Source organism: Canis lupus, chromosome 6 (genome assembly GCF_003254725.2).
Source record: "Canis lupus dingo isolate Sandy chromosome 6, ASM325472v2, whole genome shotgun sequence".
NCBI lineage: Eukaryota > Metazoa > Chordata > Mammalia > Carnivora > Canidae > Canis > Canis lupus.
In genome coordinates, this window is record NC_064248.1 from 2,112,494 (window position 1) to 2,135,126 (window position 22,633).

The following is a 22,633-nucleotide window of genomic DNA, read 5'->3' on the forward strand; positions in this document are numbered from 1 at the left end:
AGTCCACACCTGGCTTTTACTTTCCTACTGCTACAGGCCAGCAGATATCTTTTGAGGTTTTTCTTTGTGGCCTTTCCTCCTTTCTAGGTCAGCATTCCTGCCCTCCGACTGTCCCCTGGGTCCTGTTATCCCACGTCTAGAGAGGTTTTCCCATCTGTACATACACTGGTTCATATAGTACATGTCCTGGGTGGTCCAGACCCACAGTCATGCACCAGACGCAAGGTTATCACGTTTGTTCCTTTGGTCTTCGTTTAACAAAGCAATCTTTGCCTAGGAGTAGAAATGCTGCTCTTGCAGCCAACCTAATGCTAGCAGAGATGGAACATTCTTCTGCAAGAAGCAAGTGGTATAAAGTGTTATTTATATGATCTAATTTAATCCTTACAACAACCTAGGACGGAACTAGATCAATTCCATTAATTAACTAGATTAATTCCACTTTGCAAATTAAGAAACTGCCTTGGGGAGGCTAACCTGTCCCGACATCACACACCTACCAATGGAAGAGCTAGAACACGAACCAAATGTGTCTAACTCATTACATAGACAAGATGGTTGACACCTTTCTGTACCTGAGAAATCACCAGATGTAGGAGGGCAAGGAGGGGACTCATAGATATGCACACTGCAAGGATCCACCCTTGGAGAGTCTCATGCTGTAGGTCACTCATGGGACTTGAGAGCATTCTAGGGCATTCTGATATAAGCAGTCCACAAACTATACTTTAAGAGACATTCTTTTCTAACTTCACTTCACTGGGTCAGAAACTTCTACTGAGGCATAGCGTGTGCTTGAGTACTGACACTGGAGTCAGGCTGCCTAGGGTTCAGAACCTAGTGCAGCCAGGCATCACCTGAGCGGCCCTGGGTGATTTAGCCAATCAATCCATGCCTTAATCTATCTCCTCCTTTGCCGAAGGAAGATGGTGATCGTCATATAGACCTTCTAGGGTGATGGTGAAGACTACGTGAGTTACTACAGACAGAATGCTGAGAACCATTGCTGCCACAATGGAAAGGCTCAACCTTGAGTAGCTGGCACTAGTCATATTTTTCCCTCTTTCCATCCACATAGGTGCAGGACACTCAGACAGAGATTTCAGAGCACCCCAGGGTGCCTGGGGAAGCTGCACCCATGATGGGAGAGGCCTACAGGCTAGATGATGGCTCTCAAACTGGAGGGCATGGCAGGACCACCTAGGGGTGCAGAAACAGAGTGCTGGGCCCCTTCCCCCCACAGTTCATTTTCAGAAGGTCGGGGGCGAGGCCCTAGTATTTGTGTTTCTAACCAGATCCAGGGAGTGCCAATGCTGGAGTATGGGGAACCACTTTGAGAACCACCCAGCTCACACCACATAGGGCTTGTTGGCACATGCTTGGTGCATCATACACCCTCAAGAAATTATTTATTGTTGGTGTTTTCACCAACTGGTTTCACCGGCACTTGCCATCATCCCAGGGTTGTGAGGGGGCTGGTGGAGAAGCCAGGCTGCAGGGACCCTCTGCTTCTTCACTCACTGTTAACTAAGAGAAGGATAATCGAATATATGGGTTTTCAGATTCTAGAAACCATCTACTGACTGAATGTTGGCTGGATTTTCCCGTCTGTTAATTAAATTTCTTGGAACAAAAATTCTAGCAAGAGTGTTGGGCAGGCCATGCCTGCTTGGCTTTTCACTGGGTGGGTGGGCAGTGGATGAAGGGACATGCCATGGAAGACAATGGATCATGCATGGGCACTGCACCCACAGAATGGTACAATGAGAAACCTACCCATTCACTAGGATTAGCCCATGGTGGTAGTAATTTGGGAAATCTCTGTAGGTACAGGTTATTCTGAATGCCAAGTGCAAAGCACTATACCAGTGGACCTACAGGCACTGCTACCCTTTAGCTGCTGGGTGACCTGGGACCTGGTAACTGGATGGCAATCCCTAGACCTGCCAGTCACCATGTCTAAATGCCAAGTGGTTTCTTCATTTGTCCCGTGGTTATGACCGAGACACTCTACTGAGGGTGGAGAGAGTGATAGGCATTTACACTGTTGACAAAAGACAGTGTGGCTCACTACCACTGCTTTCCACATCTCAAGGCCACTGAGATACTTTTCAAAAGGCTTTGAAAAGTGTAAAGGGGAAATGCCTACCCATTTGGTACTAGCCCTATGGCTGTTTTTTTTTTATTTAAGATTTTATTTATTCATGAGACACACACACACACACACACACACAGAGAAAGAAGCAGAGACACAGGCAAAAGGAGAAGCAGGCTCCATGCAGGGAGCCTGACATGGGATTTGATCCCAGGTCCCCAGGATCACACCCGGGCTGAAGGTGGCGCTAAACCGCTGAGCCACCGGGCTGCCCAGCCCTATGGCTGTTAAGAATAAATGAGAAATTTCTATTACATAGAAAGCCCTTAATAGGCATTCAATAAATGTTATTTCCTATTCATATTAGCAACGGAGATCAATTTTATAACTTCCCATGAATGACAGCTTGTCTTCCTAGCTAGTCAACATCAATATGAAGTCTGGGGCCCACCGTATAGGGCTAGACACCATCCTCACTTACAAGATCTGGGGACACATTGTTCTAAACACAACGGAAGTGATGCTCCATGGGCTTTTAGGGGAACATCAAGGGAGATGCCACCATCTAACTGCACAAAATTCAAGGACAAACGATAATGGTCAGGTTTCTCTTCCCAGTCACCGAATATGGTTCTATACCAGAAAGCAGTGGCTTGTGACCTTGCCTGGATTTAACGTCAATGGGTGGAACATGGTTTTAACAGTCTGAGAGACTGGGGTGTTGAGATGTGGAATTGCCTTAAAGCAAGAGAGCCTACAAGTTTACCAAGTTAAAACAAAGCCTTCGGGCTCACCAGGGAAGGAAACCCATCCCCATCCTGACAATGGTAAGAAATGTCACCCCCATCACCTGAGAACCTTTATCATCCTTAACAGATGAAACCATGCTTAGATTTTATAATAACAGTAAGAAAAACATTAGACATATGATTTTTCGCACCAGCAAACTCAGAGAAAAAAACCAAAAATTTGTGTCTCCAAAAATCAGTGTTTACTTTCCAGTGCTCTAAAATCCAATTCTAAATTGCTCCAGAGTCATTTGGGAACCTTTGTGCTTCTTAAGGTTTTGGTAAATAGCATTTGGGGAGGTCAAGAGGGAAGCAGCAAATACCACCTGTAATCAGACGGAGCCAGAAGAGAGATTATCTTCTCCTTACCAATAAAAGAAACACTTGTCATCCAGGCTTAAGGAGTACATATTGGCAACAAGAAAGTTACAAAGACTGAGAACTACAGCAAAAATGTTATTACAGAATTATATCTAAATCCCATCTTTTCAGTGATATTACAGAATAAACCAGGAGTCCGGTCCTGTGACTAAGCCCTGCTCAGAACCAAGTGTTGACCTTACAAACTCATCTCTAGCTGTTCCAGAACCAGTCCATGAACCTTGGTGCCACAAAGATGTGAAATGGGAAGTGGCCACGCTGCCTAGGGCGGAGCCATGTCTGTACCTGTCAACCCTCATACAGTAATTATGTCTTGATGATGAGACCTATGGAATGTTCTAATTCTCCCTCAAGGTATGGCGACTCGAGAGAATCAGTATAAGCTTGGTGAGTGTTTCGCAAATGTTGAGCTGCATCTGAATCACTGGTAGGTCTGGTGTGTGGCCCAAGAACTTGCATTTCTAACGAGGTCCAAGGGGCTGTGGCGGCTGCTGCCCAGGTGAATGTGCTTTGAGTAGCTCTGGCTTCGTGGTGACCACCTGGGTGTGATTCTGAGCAGATGTTCCAGAATCCCAGTGGGGCCCCTGCCCATCTCTGCTTTTCCCACTACCTCAATCTTCTTCTCTTGCCCCCTCTGAAAGATGGAGCTCTTTGAAGGTGATCTCAATCTATGTGATGAGGTTTGTCTTCCCACTTCCAAAACTGGATCCTCATTGCTGGTCACCCCTGCACGAAGCAACCTCACAGTTAAGTCCGTCTCCTGCCCAGGGCCTCACATGATCCTAGCTTCTGTTCTCACTCCCATGACTCCTCTGACTCTTGCTATCAGTGCTACGATTCTACCAATATTACTTCTGCCACCACAGCCACTTATTACCAACACTTCTCCCTGCCAGCAGCTGCTGAGCTTTGGGCATGCCTCTAGCATGGGTTGCGACAGCTGGGACGAGAAAATGGTACACATGGCATGTTCCAATTAAAAGCAAAAAACAAAAAACTCCTGCCTCAAAGCCAGCATCCCTAAGAATGTGGTCCCTACCTGGGACTCACCTGGGAGCTCATGCAAATGCTGGTTCCCAGGCACATGCTGAGAGTTTCTAAGTTAGCTGGCATCAGTAGGGTTGACCAGCACTCCAGATGATTCTCACACAAGTACCAACACTCTTTCAGCACTGATGGATTCTTTTTTTTCACTGTTTTTCGTGTGATAAAATACACAGAACATAAAATTGACTATTTTAATTATTTTTTAAAAATATTTTATTTATTTATTCATGAGAGACACACAGAGAGAGGCAGAGATACAGGCAGAGGGAGAAGCCAGCCTCATGCAGGGAGCCCGACATAGGACTCGATCCCAGGACCCCAGGGTCACGCCCTGAGCCAAAGGCAGACGCTCAACCACTCAGCCACCCAGGTGCCCCTATTTTGATTATTTTTAAGTGAATGATTCAGTGGCATTCCGTGCATTCACAATGTGGTGCAACCATCACCCCTCTCTAGCTCTAGAACTTTCCATCAGACCAAACATAAATCCCGCACCCATCAAGCAGTCACTCTCCACTTTCTATCCCACCTCAGCCTCTGATGACCGCTACTCTGCTTTCCATCTCTATGAATCTGCCTTTCCTGGATATTTCAATAAAATGGAGTCACATAGCATGCGGCCTTTTGGTCTATAAGCCTGGGTCAGCTTTGAAGTTGGGGAAGGAGAGGTGAAGAGTTGTTTTGAGTGTGATCTTTAACACCTAGACCTCACTGAAAATCTGATTCTATATTTTGCTGCCAGTTTGCTTTTCTACCCTCACTTTGGTCATCTAACTGACTGGCAGCTGGTTCCCAAAGCAATTCCACGCTCAGTGAAGGGATCTCTGACCTCTCCAAGGAGAGGATTCAGCCCTTGGATCTATGCCATACCCACAGGCTCCTCTGACACCAGTCTTTCCTCTATCCCTGATGAGAACTTCCAGCTCACCACACTTGAGGCCTTTAAGATCACTCAGGGGAAAAACATGGTCTTCAACATCGGGTTTTAGTGGAGTTATTAGTCATGATTACCCATGACTACATTCTGCAGTGTCTTTTTTTATGAGATAATGTAAAAAAATCAGCTATAATACCATAGAAAGAACACAAAATATGGACTTATGGACTTAAAACACATGACTTTTCAGGTGTGCCTGAGAATATCTTTGTGCCTGAAACAAATAACCAGCTAAATGCATAAAAGTGGCCACACAAAAAAATGATACTGCATTTTAAAAAATGATCTTTTAAAATAAAAAAAGGGAGGACAGAAAAACCTGGTTGCATACCCTGGTCATACAATATATATGGGTTTCACATTGTCAAACGGAGATAGGAAGTTCCAGAAATCAATCCAGGTTTTGTAGAACCTAAAGTCTGTAAAATTTGGAGGATTCTCTTTAAGAAAAAGACAACTCTTGGAGGCGCCTGCGTGGCTCAGTTGGTTAAGCGTCCAATTCTTGATTTCAGTTCAGGTCACGATCTCAGGGTGGTGAGATCAAGCCCTGTGTCAGGCTCTGCACTAGGCATGAAATCTGCTTAAGATTCTCTCTCTGCCCCTCCCCATTTCCCACTCATGCTCTCTCTCTCAAAGAAAAAAAATCTTTTTCATAAATTTTTCAAAAACATATGGGCTTCTGAACATATTGTCAGCAGGGCAGCATACGTGAGAGGTCCAGAGCATGAGTTTCCTTAGCCTCACAGTGAGCACACCCTGGTGAGGCTGATTTCATGGATGCAAAGTTCCTTCTTGCTAATAATCACGACTTCAAATATTTCAAATACGATGCTCGTATGCATCTGTAATGAAGCATCTAGATGCCAAAATCACTAAGCAAGCTAGGGCTGTCAGCTAATCATGAAATGCTCCAGAACACTATTCAGGTAAGTTTCCCTTTCACCGTCAATGAGAGAATGACCTATCTTGCAAACTTCGAACACCCTACAACTTTTAACAGGTATTTGTTTTGCATTTTTGCTTTAACATTTAGATTTTTTGGCACTAACGAAGCACCACATACTTGTTGTAGCCACTTTGACTATATCAACTCTGTTTACCCTAAAAGATGATGCCATGAGGTAAAGGGTATTATTATTCCCCGTTTTATGGATGAGCAAACTGAAGCACAGAGAGGGTACGGTCCTTACTGCAGGTCACACAATTTGTAAGTGACACTGCTACGCGCCTGGTCACTCTGCCTGATTCCCCATGGATGCACTGCTGTGAAATCCAAAGTCGCTGGTCTGCTCATGCAGGGACTGTACCTTGCAAACAGAAGTAGAAGTCTGTCCCAGGTGTGTCCTGGAACTGGCCCCTCTGTAACTCTGAAGCGCCCCTACTCTCTTCTGAGCCTGGTGCATGCCTCTACCTCTGCAGGCATCTATTCACGACCTATCCACGGTCGGTCCATCTCTGAAGAACAAGCCCATGGGCCATTGGAGAGGCTCAAAAGGTATGGGGGCGGGGAACCTGTCGAACTTGGAGTATCTCCAGACAGTCCCACCAGACTCAGAAGGGACAGCCGTGATACACAGGCCATGGTCCCCAGTCCACTGCACGAGCCTGCCTGTCTGAAACCCTGCCCTTTGCAAACCTCCATGGAGAGGAAGGGAGCATGGTAAAATGTTCGTTGAAATAATACGGAAGCCAGCTATAATGCATATTTTATTCTCTGAGCAGCTCTCAGCTTTGTGACTTAAATAATGCATTTTCTGACTGTGGGAGAGAAAAAAAAAAAAAGAGAGGCAGGAGCAGAAAACTTCAAGAAGAATAGGGGAGATTAAAAAGAGATGTTTTTGCTGTGTGTGAAAGTGTTTTAAAGGCTATTCCATAGTGAGATCAAAGCAAGGACCAAAGAAAGCAAAAGACGAAAAGAAGCAAGAAAAGAGATGTAAGGCACAAAATACCAAAGTGTTAAACTAAATATATCACACAGAGTTGTGCATTCATAGAGGTGCTTTGAAAAGAAAAGCCATCCCTGCTTTCAATTCCTTTGTTAAGAAATTCCTCTCCTCTGCTTCCCCCATTTAAATTTCACCTTTAAAAAAAAACCCTACAAGTAGCCCAAACCAACAGGGAAACATTATAATACCCATAGGGGGTGCCTCTAAGCTGCTGCCCCAAATTAAAAGAGTATTCCTCTATCTTGCGCCATCAAAAGGCAGTTGAAAGTCTGGTATTTGCAGCTGATTCTAATAATAACATGTGAATTTAAGCGATAAAATTTGTCTACAGGCTGGAGTGTGTTTTTCTTTCATTATGTTTCTTATTTACTGCGATATTGATTCTGGACGCTCTGAAGCCGGCCAAATTTTTCCTTGAAATAGCAAAAGTCACAGTCATTAAGGGCGGGGGGTGGAGAGCAAAACAGAACACCAGAAACGTGAAGCCCCGGAGAGATCGGGGTCACATCTTGGCACTGGGTCGCTGGAGTTTTCTTGAAATGCTGCCGGCAGCCAGGAATGGAGGTCAGCCCACCCTCCTCCGGCACTTGGGGTCTCTGCCTTCAGAGCCCTGGACGCTCCAAGGTCAAGGGCAGCGTGGTCCTAGGCAGGGGCAAGGTGTCCCTCATGCTCAAGCGCGGGGCCCACTTGGAAGCGACCCGCGGCACACAAGGGCTGTGTAAGGAGCGGCTCGGGGAGGCCGCGGAGCCCGCTGCGCTCTGCTAACCAGGAGGCTGCAGGGGCACGACAGAGGGGGACGGGGCACCTGCGTGCACGTGCATCAGGCCAGGGACAGCTGCTGGAGGGGGTCGGTGACACGCCCGGTCGTGAGCTGCCGCATGACACCCGCGCTGCCTTGGCACCAACACCTCCAAGCGTTCCCGGCGGCCTGTAGGGGAAGGACTCATAGACCTCCTGAGGGCAGCCGCTGACTGTCCTCTCTTGGGCGGAAGGACAGCAGCGAAGTCAGTCGCGACTGGCCCCCAGGCCTCCGGAGGCGGCCCTCCCGCCCTAAGGGCCGCGGCAAGTCGGTGTTTGCTCTAGGTCGTTGCCAGTCTCGGTCCAGACCCTGCAGCACGCCTGAGGCCCAAGAGCAAGCCGACAGAGCTCGCTCGCAGCCACAGTGATCTAGAGACATTCGTGTCAGGTACCCAGCTCATTTTTTTCCCCAATAAAATAAAGTTAAAGCTCCAACACTGTTCTTTGAGGAACCAATGTGCCAATGGCCTTATGTGGCCTTCCTGATAATGCTTGCAGCCACCTCCAGGGCAGCCCTGCTCCAGGTCTCCATCTGCCCCTGTCTAAGGCTTGCTGATCCCCATGCTGGCCTGGGCTCTTCACGTGGCCCTGGCATCCCTCTCGCTCTGAGGTTGCACAGCACCGCTGGGGGATGTCAAACACTCACCTGCTCACGCTCCCCTTCCTCAATCCTGTGGCCCGGCAAGGCTCCCTGTATCTGACTGAGACTCCCCCTCTCTCTGAAACCCCAATCCACCCATCATTTCTTACACGTGGAGTCCCAGCTGCACACTTCCCTCTGTGTGCCCTGGGTTTCCTTGCCTCTGTTTGGGTACTTCTTCCTCCTGTTGTTTCCTCCCATCTCCCTGTGTCCCAAATCTCTCTCTCTCATAGGCCCACTCAAGTGCCACAGAGACCTCATTTATTTCCCCACCTTGTGGGAACCCCAAGTATAGCCACTATCTTGAGGATACTCAAGATACTGCCCATGATGTGCTTGTCCATCCAGCCCCCTTCCTTTCTGGAGCTTTCTTCCATGGTGACTGTGACATGGTGGTTCTGTGCATGACTCTGCCCTCCTAGCCACTCCTGGCAGGTCTAAGGAAGGGCACCTGACCCATACTAAAGCACCACTTTCCTTACCTTGGATTCCACTGGAGAGATGATCCTGACCCTCTCCTAATGGCCAAAGCTGTGATTATAGCAACTTTGGGCCATCTTTCCCTCCATCTCTCCTGGCCCTGCCTCCCTCTTGTCCCTGGGTTGGGTCAGACACTCCAGCATTCTTGTTTGGCTCACATCGATGCGAACCCAAGTTCTGACCATGGGGCCAAACTTTCAATACTCCCCATGTTGAACCAGGATAACCCCTGGTTCTTGTAGAACGCAACCGTTCCTTTTGGTGCCATAGTCATGGTCACCAAGGTTAAAACTAACTTTTCTCCCACTGGAAGCTGCATTGGAAGACTGAAAGTTAATTGGATTTTTAAAAAAGATTGTACTTATTTATTCATGAGAGACACAGAGAGAGAAGCAGAGACATAGGCAGAGGGAGAAGCAGGCTCCTCGCAGGGAGCCCAGCGTGGGACTCGATCCCAGGACTGCAGAATCACGACCTAAGCCAAAGGCAGATGCTCAACTGCTGAGCCACCCAGGTGTCTCGATCAGAGTGGGTGTCACATAACTAGAATGAACGACCAGAAAAGCTTGTTTGAACATGCATGTATTATAAGACCCAACAATTATGTTCCTGGGCATTTATCCCAGGAGATGAACATTTATTCTCACATGAATGTCTGTACACAAATGCTGATAACAACTTTATCTGTAAAAACCCCAAATGAAACAACTCAAACGTCATTCCAGAGGCCAAGGGGGAAACAAAGTATGAGAAAGCCGTATCATGGAACTAGGCGCGGAAATCAAAAGGAATGAACTCTGTGCACACAGCAACTTGGAGAGGTCTCAAGAGACGCATACTGAGTGAAAAAGCCAACCACAAAGATTAGATACTGTATGGGTCAATTTACAGAACATTCTCGAAATAAAATTATAAGATGGAGAACAGATCGGTGGTTGTCAAGAGTTCGGGATGGGGGTGGGAGTGGGTTGTGGGTATTGAAGGATAACACGGGGGAGCTTTGGAGTACTGGCATAGTTCTGTACCTTAATTGTGTTGGTTACAGGGATGCTGCACACCATGTACGTGTACGTGTAATGTGCTAAAACTATACAGAAGCACCTCCACACACACCGACACACACATGCATGTTCAACCAGTGAAATCAGAGTAAAGTCTGTGTATGGTACCAAAATCAGTGTCCTGGTCATGATGTCCTCCTGGTCATGATCATGGACTGGAGCCTCGCATGACAGTAGCCATTGGGAGGAACTAACTAAAGACACATAAGACTTCTCGCATACTTCTGCAACTTCTTATGAATTGATAATTATTTCTAAATAGCAAGGTGCTTTTGTTGTCATTATTGCATTTTTTTTTCATTATTGAATTTCAAAGACAGTTGGCCTACAAAGAAGCTTTCACTGGGGTTCTCCCACTGTCTCCTGTGTAAAAATATACACTCTCTTTCCTAATCTTTCCTCCTCGTGGCTTAAAATCACACAGGAGAAATGTAAATACACAATCTAGTTGTGATTACAGACCTACAACGCAAATACCGTCACCTTACTGTGATCTGGTTGGGGACAAAAGCAAGTATTGTTTCTGGTTAGGAAGGCTCTCTACAGGCAGGGGGAAAAGCAGGTGATGCTCCAAGGAGGAAGCCTGGCCCGGCATGTTGTTGTGTGATAACAAGGTGTCTCCTGGCTACTTGACTGGGAGCCTCGACAACACAGGAAACATGTTATCTTCCAGAAACACAGGACTTCTCCTATCCCTGCAATTATAAACCAACAAGAAAAGCAAACAATGGCAGCGTGCTATCTCCAAAACTCCTTTTGGAAGTCCAGAGGGTGTAACCCACTCAAAAAAAGTTTTCTAACTCGAGCCATCCTGCTTCCAACCACTGAATGCATCAACCAAAAGAAGAGCCAGATCTGGTGCACTTGTCCCACAGGAAAACATCAGCAACCAGACAAACACACATCCTGGTCACCAAGACTCAAATGCTGATTACTGGAGCTTGGTGCTTTTTGAGATCTCAACCAAAAGAAGGACAGTGTTGAAGCCCAAATATATACAATGAGGCCAAATACAACAACTCCTGGGATGAAGTAGAAAAAAAAAGATCTTTGCCCACCTGCAATTTAAATGAATGTAGTCAGCAATCACCATAACTCAGCAGTGTGCAGGGCGCTGGGAACGCAGCAAGGAGCTGTGGTTCTTGCCCTAAGGGGTCTTACAGTCCAGAGATGGGCAAATACACAAATGCAACTCAGCAGGCCCAGTGCTATGCCCATCTCCACACTAGGTGCCACAGCTGAGAAATCCAGGAAGGCTTCCCAGGGGAGGTGACACAGAAGTAGAGTACTAAAGATGGAGCTATAGCCAGCAAATCAAATAATACTGTGAGCACACTCAATAGGAACATCCTTTATGATACTGCCAGAATTTGTACTGTGGGCTTTTGCAAATATGACCTCTAAACCTCACAATTTAAACCCTGCATAAAAGTCACTATTACCCCCAATGGACTCAAGATTAGAAAAGGTACGTGCCTTGGCCAACATCACACAGGATATATTTTTAAAGATTTTATTTATAGGAGAGAAAAAGCAAGAGAGAGAGAAAAGGCACAGCAGGGGGAGGGACAGAGAGGGAGGGAGAAGCAGGCCCCCCCTGAGCAGGGAGCCCGATGCTGGGCTCGATCCCAGGATCCCAGGATCTTGACCTGAGCCCAAGGCAGACGCTTCACGGACTGAGCCACCCAGGCACCCCTCACACTGGATTTGATTCTACTTTTTTTCTCCATATGCTACTGCTTAAGAACAAAGAAGGTAATGAGGGAAGGTTTTAGAAAGTAGTTGAAAACTATTGATAAGACCTATTAAAATGTATTAAGGGTTATGAGAGTAGAAATAAAGAAGTCTCTAAGGTCATTTTAATATTATTTTAGTCTAATACTATTTCAAGCCATTAATATTATTTTGATGGCTGCATTTACCCCTCCCCTGAGTTTTGAAGGCATGCTAAACTTCCACGGGAATTTGGTAGGCATAGTTTAAAAAGTGACCTCAGTCCCCTTCCATACCTGCTACTTCTATCATATTTCCCTTCTTAACGAGCAGCACATATACGCATCCTGCAACTGGAGCCAGGACCCCTCTATGACTCCTTACTCTTCTTCACCTTCCTCCAAAAATCAATCAGTCCTCGTGTGATTCAGTCTCCATGTTTCCAAATCTAAAGTATTTTCGCATACGAAAATAGGAAATTTCAAATCAGCGGTTAAATAAAGATAGATTATTGAAGAAACTGAGGTGAGCCCACTGAGACAGGGATCTTTATAATGAAACTCTTACACCTGAACACAAAAATGTTCAACCCATTTGGAATTTAGTTTGGGGGGAAAAAATGATTTACCTGTAAGAAACTGTGAATATTTGTGTCATCTGGGGATGATGACTAACATTCTTGGGACATCAATCAAAGAAAAACCTAATGGATTTGCCGATACAAAAATGTAAAATTTACGTTTGCCAAAAATACAGTAAACAAATTAAAATCAAAAGCACAAGTTGACAGAAATACCTCTAAGATGAATGTGAAAGGAGTTTATTTAATATATACAAAGTTCTTACAAATCAATAAGGCGAAGATAAACACTCCAGGAAAAAACAGAATAGGGAGGGGTTCATCAACTTGGCAAATCTCTACAAAAATAAAGACAGTTAAATATATAGTGAAATAAGTCAATTGGAGAAGGACAAACATTATATGGTCTCATTCATTTGGGGAATATAAATAATAGTGAAAGGGAATAGAGGGGAAGGGAGAAGAAATGGGTAGGAAATATCAGAAATGGAAACAGAACATAAAGACTCCTGACTCTGGGAAACGAACTAGGGGTGGTGGAAGGGGAGGAGGGCGGGGGTGGGTGTGAATGGGCGAAGGGCACTGAGTGGGGCACTTGACGGGATGAGCACTGGGTGTTATTCTGTATGTTGGCAAATTGAACACCAATAAAAAATAAATTTATTATAAAAAAAACTTGTAAAAGCTCCCATCATCATTAGGATTCAAAAAAAAAATGTAGATTTAAAAGTATGTCATGAGACGCCTGGGTGGCTCAGGGGTTGAACATCTGCCTTGGGCTTGGGGTGTGATCCCAGGGTCCTGTTCCAGGCCCAGGATCAAGTCCCACATCGGGATCCCTGCAGGGAGCCTGCTTCTCCCTCTGCCTGTGTCTCTGCCAATCTCTCTATGGCTCTCATAAATAAGTAAATAAAATATTTTAAAAATATATTTTATTTTTTTTTCATTTTTAGAAATTGTTTTATTTTTTATATTAGAGTTCAATTTGCCAACATATAGCGTATCACCCAGTGCTCATCCTATGAAGTGCTCCCCCTCAGTGCCCTTCACCCAGTCACCCCAACCCCCCCACCCACCTCCCTTTCCACTACCCCTTGTTCGTTTCTCAGAGTTAAGAGTCTCTCATGTTTTGTCACCCTCACTGATATTTTCACTCATTTTCTCTCCTTTCCCTTTTATTCCCTTTTGCTATTTTTTGTATTCCCCAAATGAATGAGACTATATAGTTTGTCCTTCTCCAATTGACTTACTTCACTCAGCATAATACCCTCCAGTTCCAACCACGTGGAAGCAAATGGTGGGTATTTGTCGTTTCTGTATACCTAGACCACATCTTCTTTATCCATTCATCTTTCGGTGGACATTGAGGCTCCTTCCACAGTTTGGCTATTGTGGACATTGCTGCTATAAACATTTGGGTCCTGGTGTTCTGGCGTTTCACTGCATCAGTATCTTTGGGGTAAATCCCCTAAAAATATATTTTAAAAAAGTATGCCTCTTCTCACTCATCAGAACAGTAAAGATGAAAAGGATAGAGTCCGTAGGATACAGAGAAAAGACACTCCTATATCCTTCTCATGGAACTGAACCACATATCTGGAGAGCAATTTATCAATTCATATTAAAAGTTCTTAAAAATTAATATGGAATTTTGGGGATAAGAAGATGAATTTAACTCATGAATCTGAACTGCTTCTACTCACAGTCACTGAAAACCAGAGTAGAGGGATTTTTAAGAACAAAATAGGATAGAACCACACATACCCTTCTAAGAAAACACGAGAGGAGACACAGAGCACAATATTGGGGAAGCTGTGATTGGTAGAAAGCACACAGACAGTTGTGTGGCAACTGACCCCAAGCTCACTGTGGGAAACAATGAGATTCAACTCAATTTACACCAGAGAATCCTCAAGAGGCAGTGAAGGCAAGAGCACCAGGCCATTTGCAAGGGAACCAATCACTAGACCCCCCATCCCTGCCCCATGCCCCCGCCCTGCGACCCCTCTGCTGTCAAAGCCAGCAGTGATCATGAGCAGACAACAGGCTCACTGGACCTTGGGGGGAGACCTCTGATGTGGGAGACAGAACCCAAACAGCAAAGAGCAAAAAAAAAGCAACCGTGCAGGGAGAAAAACCGAAAAACAAAGCACAAGACAAAATATTATTAATATCCTCCAGGGGATAAGAAAACGTATTGCTTCTATTAAATAAGAACAATATGCTATAAAAAGGAACTCTCAGAGAATAAAAATGAGCACTTGGAAGTTAAATCATGATAGCAGAGATAAAAAAAACTGAATAGAAGAGAAGGAAGATAAAATTGAAGAGAGCAAACAAAGCAGGGCAAAAATATAAGGAAAGATAAGGCGGCAGAGAAAAGATAAGAAAATTAAAGGTTCCACCCAAGAGGCTTAATAATGGAAAAATGGGGGAAAATAGCAGAATAATAGGAGACGCTGAAATAGAGAACTGAGAAAAATGGGGAGGGATTATCGATGAAATATTCCAAGAAATCTTCTGAAAACTAATAGACATTCGATTCCAGATTGAAGCCACTAAATGTAGCTTAAATTAAATTAAATTTAAATTAATTAAATTAAAGCCCAATGGACAAAAACTGACCCACACCAAGGCTCATCATTGTGAATTTCAAAAGTCAGGGGACAAAATGAAGATTCCACTGGCTTCTGGAAAAGAAAAAACACAGAAAGGATCAGAACTCAGAATGCATTTGGTTCTTTTAAAAAACACTGAAAGAAGATAATGAAGCAAAAGCATCCAAATTCTGAAAGAAGGTGATATCTATCTCAACCAGGCGATCAATCACAGAAAATTAGGATAAAGCTTTCTTCAGACATGGATGATCTCAAAAGAGTTTATCTTCCTTGCAGTCCTTCTTAATGAAGCTGCTAGCTGTTGTGTTTCACCAAAATAAGCACAGAAACCAAGAAAAGCATAGAGTCTAGCATAGGAGACGGGTCAAAGGAGGTCCCCAGGAGGAAGGTAAGGAGGAACTCCTGGTGACAGTGATGTACAGCCACCACGGCCAACTGTCCACCGTCAACTTGAGGCAGACCCATAGAGACCTGCCATTATGCTCTCTCCTGCAAACATACCCTATTTTTAAACTGAGGATAGATTGTGAATGAGACAAGAACTTTTAATATGAGTTGATAAATTGTTCTCCAGATATGTGGTTTTGTCCCATGAGAAGTATATGTGTCTTTTTCTCTGTATCCTCAGACACTGACTCTTACTAATCTTTGTCATCTTTGCTGATCTGATGAGTGAAATGATGTCTGAATAAGGATAGATCATCCCCATTCTTCCCTATAACTGGATATCCTGGCCACAGGCTGACAGTTTGTGCTCTCTCTCTCCACGCCTGCTGCCTGGATCTGCTGAGGACATTCATTTCATCCCTGAGACATGGTCTGCTTGGACCTCCTCCTAAGAGTAGGCCATGTACCTTGATGAGGTCACAGGCAGGAAACAAAGAGCAGACATTCCTCTTTCTAGATTTTTGCCTTATATCCAGCACTGGTCCACACAGTAGCCTGCCAGATATCCCCACTGGGGTGAGCCCTGTGTTTCCCCGAGCTCACTCAGGACTTAGCTGTCATCTCCCAAAGAGCCTTTTGTAAACAATTAGGATTAGCACATGGGTCAACGCTCTTGTTCCAGACGTGATAGGATATCAGGCATTTGGTAAAAAGTACATTTCTAGAAATAAAGGAACCAGGAAAACTGAGCAAGAAAAATAAACAAAAGGCATCCAGATTGGAAAGTAAGAATAAAATTATCCTATTTGAAAATGACATGTTATTCTAGATAGAAAGCTTTAAAGAACACACACACACAATCAGAGCTAATAAATGAATTTAGTAAGACAGAAGAACACCAGATCGATACAAAAAAAAAAAAAACCCAGCTGCATTTCCATATATAAGCAATGAGTAGTCCAAAAATGAAATTAAGAAAACAATTCCACTTACAACAGCATCAAAAATAATAAAATATCTAGGAATAAATTTAACCAAAGAAGGCAAGCCTTGTACATTGAAAACTACACAACATTGCTGAAAGAGATTAAAGAAGATCTAAATGAACAGAAAGATTCCATATCATGGATTGGCAGGGTTAATATAGCTAAGATGATAATAAACCTCAAATTGACCTATGGCTTCAATGCAAAACTTGACAAAATTCCAACTGCCTTTTTGCAGAAATTGACACACTGGTCCTAAAATTCAAACATCAACACACGGCTCCCAGAATGGACAAAACAATCTTGTAAAAGAAGAATAAGTTTGGAAGACTTATCTCCTGGTTTCAAAACTCACTATAACAGAAGAGTTACCAAGATAGGGTGGTACTAGCCCAAGGATAGACACATAGATGAATGACATGGGATTTAAAGTCCAAAAATAAACCCTCACATTTTCAAGGCAGTTTATTTTTGACAAGGATGCCATGATCATTCAATGGGGAAAGAACAGTCCCTTCAACAAATGGTACTGGGACAACTGAATATCCTCATGGGGGAAAAAAATGAATTCAGATCCCTACCTCAAACCATATACAAACCATTCACAATGGATATAGAGCTACATGTAAGAGCCAAAACTATAGGACACTTAGAAGAGAATACAGATGTAAATCTTTGTGACCCTGGATTAGATAATGGTTTCTTAGATATGATACCAAAAGTTAAAATACTCAAAAGGAAAAATAAACAAACCAGACTTCATGAAGATTAAAAATATTTGTGCATCAAAGGACACTATAAAGAAAGAGAAAAGACAACCCACTGAATGGAAGACAACATATGCAAACGCATTTGCAAAAAATACTTACAGAATATATTCATTAAGAGTGTGTACCCAGGAGACATAAGCAATTACAACTTAACACTAAAAAAAAAATGACTCACTTTAAAAATAGGCAAAAGATTTGAATAGACATTTCTCCAAATAAGATAGACTAATGGCAAATAAGCACATGAAAAGTTGCTCAAAATAATAAGTCATCAGGGAAATGCAAATAAAACTACAAGCTATCACCTCACATGCACAAGGGTGGCCATAATTATTTTTTAAAAAGGAAAATAACAAATGTTGTTGAGCATGTGGGGAAACTGGGACTTTCATACATTGCTGGTAGGAATGCAAAATGGTGCAGCCACTGTGAAAAAGTGGGGAAAACAGTCTGATGCTTTCTCAAAAAAATGAACCATGGATTTTTCACATGACCTGGCAATTTTACTCCTAGGTATACACCCAAGAGAACTGAAAACATGCCCACACAACAACTTATACATGAACATTCATAGCAGTATTATTCCTAATAACGGAAAAGCAAGAACAACCCAAACATCCCTCAACTGATGAACGGATAAATAAAATGTGTTAGATCCACATAACAGACTATTATTGAAACACAAAAAGGAATGAAGTAGGGGGTCCTTGGGTGACTCAATGGTTGAGCACCCGCCTTTAGCCCAGGTCGTGATCCTGGAGCCCCAGGATCAAGTCCCGCATCGGGCTCCCTGCATGGAGCCTGCTTCTCCCTCTGCCTGTGTCCCTGCCCAACACCCCCTCTCAGGAATAAATAAATAAAATCTTTAAAAAGAAAACAAAACAAAACAAAAAAAGGAATGAAGTAATGACCTATGCTACAACCACATGGATAAACCTGGAAAACATTATGTTAAGAGAAAGAAGCCAGACACAAAAGGCCACATACTGTAGATTTCATTGATCTCAAATGTCCAGAAAAGGCAAATTTCATAGAGATGGAAAGTATCTTGGTGGTTGCCCGAGGAACTGGGAGAGATGGTTAACAGGTTCAGAATCTCTTTGGGGAGGTGAAAATATTCTGGAATGAGGGAGTGCTTGTAGGTACAAAATACCGTGGATATAATGAAAGTCACTGAACTATATATATACTCTTTATAACAATGCATTCTATGGTATGCAAATTATAATCTCAGTTAAAAGTAAGGGAAAATGATAAAGGATGGCCATGACTCAGTGAGTCAAGAATCATGATCTATATAATTCCATGCACCTGAATTCCTTCCCCCTCAGCATCTCAAATAAAGATCAAGGCAAAGAATGCTGAGCACCTAAGCAAAGAAGTGGCTTAGGACATGGCTAGGTAGGATCATGTTCAATGCTGAGAAATGGCACAGAGAGAATGAAAAGCCTTCCAGTCTTCAGTGATGAGAAAACTGAGAAGAGGCAAAGCCCTTCGCTGACACAGGAGATAAGAACAAGAAGCAGGTTTCCAAGGCCAAGAGGGGAAGCTGGTCACTGGACAGACCGAGTTTATGGTTCAGAGGGGCCCTGAGCCAGCAAGGAGGCAGAGGACACAGGTCTGGGGCTCAGAGGAGAGGCCAGGTTGCCCTGCGTAGGAAAGATGGATTTGGATGTCGTTGAGAGCACACACACGGGGGGAAGTGCCCGTTGTGTCCTGATGGTCAGAAGCATGAGTGATCAAGCAGGAGTCAAGGCAGAGGAGACAGTGGTGCTGGGGCCTCAGGAGGAGAAAGTGCCAGGAAGGAAGCCACCAACTATGCCAGCTGTGGCTGGCTCAGAACAGGAAAGTGCCCACTGGATTGAGTGAGCAGTGATCACTAGCCAATTTTGCCCAAGTGACCTCAGTTTAATGTACACGAGCACCAAGAATTGCATCTTACTTTAGCTTAATTTGGGCCAATGTCAACATTCAACCCAAATGAAAGAAATCACTTTTAAAAAACAAAATCCAGATGTCTCGGGATCTGTGTACACAAGCAAGTCAGTGTCTTTTCCTTATTTATCATATTTATTCACACATTCTCTGAGCTAGGATCGACCTCCCTCCCTCCCTCCTTTCCTTCCTTCCTTCCTTCCTTCCTTCCTTCCTTCCTTCCTTCCTTCCTTCCTTCCTTCTCGTTTTCCTTTCCTTTCCTTTCTCTTTTTTCTCTCTAAGATTTTTTTGAATTTATTTATCAGAGATTAAGTGAGAGAGAGAGCACAAGCAAGGGCGGGAGCAGAGGGAGAGGGAGAAGCAGACTGCCCTACTGAGCAGGGAGCCCAATGTGGGGCTGGGTCCCAGGACCTTGGGATCATGACCCGAGCTGAAGGCAGACCCTTAACCAATTAAGCCACCCAGGCGCCCTTTTTCTTTTTCTAAAAAAGTGTTATTTTTCTTTAATGTATATGATAGCATAGAGATGAGATCATAGTTCCCACCTGAGCCAGTCTTGACCAGCCTGAGAACGGGCCCCTCTACCCTCATGAAAATTATGTTTACAGATTTTATTTATTTATTTAGATTTGTTTATTTTAGAGAGAGAAAGAGACAGAGTGTGGGGGAGAGGGCCTAGGGACAGAATCTCAAGCAGACTCCTCGTTGAGCACAGAGCCAGACAAGGGGCTTGATCCCACAACCCATGAGATTGTGACCTGAGCCAAAACCAAGAGTCAGATGCTCAACTGACTGAGCCACCCAGGTGCCCCAGATCTTTTTTAATAAAAGGATGAATATTATGTTTCACAGTCCAGGGGGGAGACAGGAAGAACATTAACTTGTTTTTACCATAGGATCTTAACTATGTACACATGCATTTAAAAAGGGGGGGGTGTGGGGGAATGAGCACTTGTCTCTAGGTAGTCTGTATAGTATTTGTATTCTTCAATTACAAGTACCTTTTGATACATTCAAATGTTCCTGCAAAGGGCATGCATTATTTTGAAGATCAGAAAATGTGGTAAGGGCTGGGGAAAAAAATGGTTTAATCACACACAAAGAGAAGGTAAGATGGGATAATATTAATGTTAGATGAACAAAATTCAAGGCAAGAAAAAAAAGTATGCTTTTAAGATAAAGAGAGCATTACATAATAGTGACAACCACCACTAATAATGAAGCCACGAAGATCCAGATCTGCAGTTACCAAAGAAACTGACAACAAGATACAGAAATCAAACATTATTAGGAAGATGGGAAGGACTAGTCGTTGTAGGAGGAGATTTTAAAACACTATCATCAAAAAGACTTAAGAAAATAAACTCAGACTCTACCTAAATACACAAAATTGATGTCTGGCAGGAATTCAGTTCCATGATTACAGTGTGTGGGGGTCTTTTCAAGTGTATATAGAACATTTACAAAACTCGATAATACTAGTCACAAAGAAAATCTCAACAAAGAAAAAAATCTGAAGTTCCTGTTCCAATTAAAGAGAAGGCATTTCTGGCCTGGAGAAAACAGAGAGGCTAGAGCCAAAGAAAAAAAGAGGGAACCAGAGTTAATATAGTCCACTGGGTATTTGGGGGGCAGGGGGAGCAGAGACAGAAGAGGGTGAATGGGAATTAGCCTTATGGTCAGACTGGACTGAATACCTGTCCCACCCTGTTTCTCACCCACTAACCAGCTTCACTGAGAGCTGAGATGTGAACCACTGAAATGGCACGTACATTTACCGTCCCTGCACCACCAGCATCAGCCCCACCTCAGAATTTGGGAGAAATGCAAATTCTCCGCCATACTCCAGACCTCCTGAAACGGAATTTCCTCCAGGGAGGATGCCTTCCCTTCCTGGTCCTACTTCCCCATGTCCCCAAAGGCGTTCTCTCCCCATCACACATCAACCAACACACTCAAATCTTTTGTCTCAGGGTCTGCTTCCAGGGGAACCTAAAATAAGACATCTCCCAGGGACCATGGCTTGGTTCTGGTTGAGACTGGCTTGTACTTCCAGGTTTCCTCCCTGGCTGGGCCCTGCCAATATTTCCTCAGGGGAGGGAGCCCCACTGGTAGTGAGTCCTCATCCCAATTCAGCCCAGAAGAGACCACTCACTTTCTTTTCTGGATTTGCTGCTCTTCTCTGCACTGCCTCTAGCCACAGCCCCCACTGACCCTTTGCCAGCCCTGTTTTTATTCATTACTCACCCCAGGCTGGACAAGGCTCATCGAAACCAAGTCCCATCCAGCACTGGGAGGCCAGCTGTGCAAGACACAGGGACACCACCTGCTACGTGCTTCCACAGGGGAATGGCAGCACAGAGCAAGGGCCTTGGGAAGGCGGTAAAGGATCCTCTGAGGAGGGCACACATCGGGGACACCTGGGGAACAAGTGGGTGGACTTAGACCAGCAAATGAAGGGCACAGAATTGGGGGTTCCTGTGCTGCAGCAAGAGATCCACAGTGGGCACACAGGGAGGCTGCAGGGAGGGCTCTGGGAACCACATCAGGGAGACAACGTCACGGCTTCAAAGAGCTGAATGAGCCACATTCACACAAGAAGACTATCAGTATCTCACAAGAGACTACATTATCTACAGATAATGAAATGGCCACAGGTAAAAAGAGAAAACGAAGGATGTGAGAAATACAGCAAATGACCCATCAACCCTCAACATCTGGAGGCCCCCGAGAAGGCAGCACCCCGACTGGCAGACTGCCCAGCCCAGGTCCCCTGGAGCCCTTGGTGTGACAGCCAGCCAGCTCGGAAGGGGCAGCGGGACCTCTGGACCTGGGCCGAGGACAGGTGACGGGCTCTGACCAGAGCTCCTGAAGGTAATCAGCCTTCACACAGCGTTGTTCCTCCCCGGGAGTGCACTCGGGGTAATCCTTCTCTCCTCAGCACGCTGAGAGCAAGGGGTTTAGCCTGTCCCTAATCCTTATGCAACAGATAAGCCCCCTTGGCTGAGCAGGCACACTGGCTGGCTTTCCTTTATGTCCTCAGCTTGTGGGGGTTTCTCCCTGCCATGAGCATAGTGCATTTTGGAGGCTAAGAGCCAACACAAAGGCACAATTAGAAGACCAATCTCCCCACCACCCCCTCCACCTCTCGCCTTGACATCAGCCTTCCCCTACTTGTCTCTGAGAACCTCAGAGCATTTCTGTTATTGCCACCCAACACGGGCTTGTTTTTGATTTTTTAAATTGAGCCATCATTGCCTACAGGGCTGAACTCCGAGGCGCCTGTGCACACCACTCATTTCTGAAACCAATGATCATTTTGGGTGCAGCGGCCCAGAGGGGCCTTCGGATGCCAGCTGAACGGCTCCCATTGCAGGACGCTTTCACTGTTTATTTTACCTCCTGGCAGTGGGGTTGGGGGGCGGGGAGTGTGGGCAAATTCAGCCCTTCAGTGTCAACATGTTTAGGTAA

The 22,633-nt window shown here is 44.6% G+C and overlaps 1 protein-coding gene across 2 annotated transcripts in view; it reads right to left on the reverse strand.

Moving 5' to 3' along the window:
* GALNT17 (polypeptide N-acetylgalactosaminyltransferase 17) overlaps positions 1-22,633 on the reverse strand; it is a 432,211-nt gene that overhangs the window by 215,131 nt on the left and 194,447 nt on the right. The window lies entirely within an intron of this gene.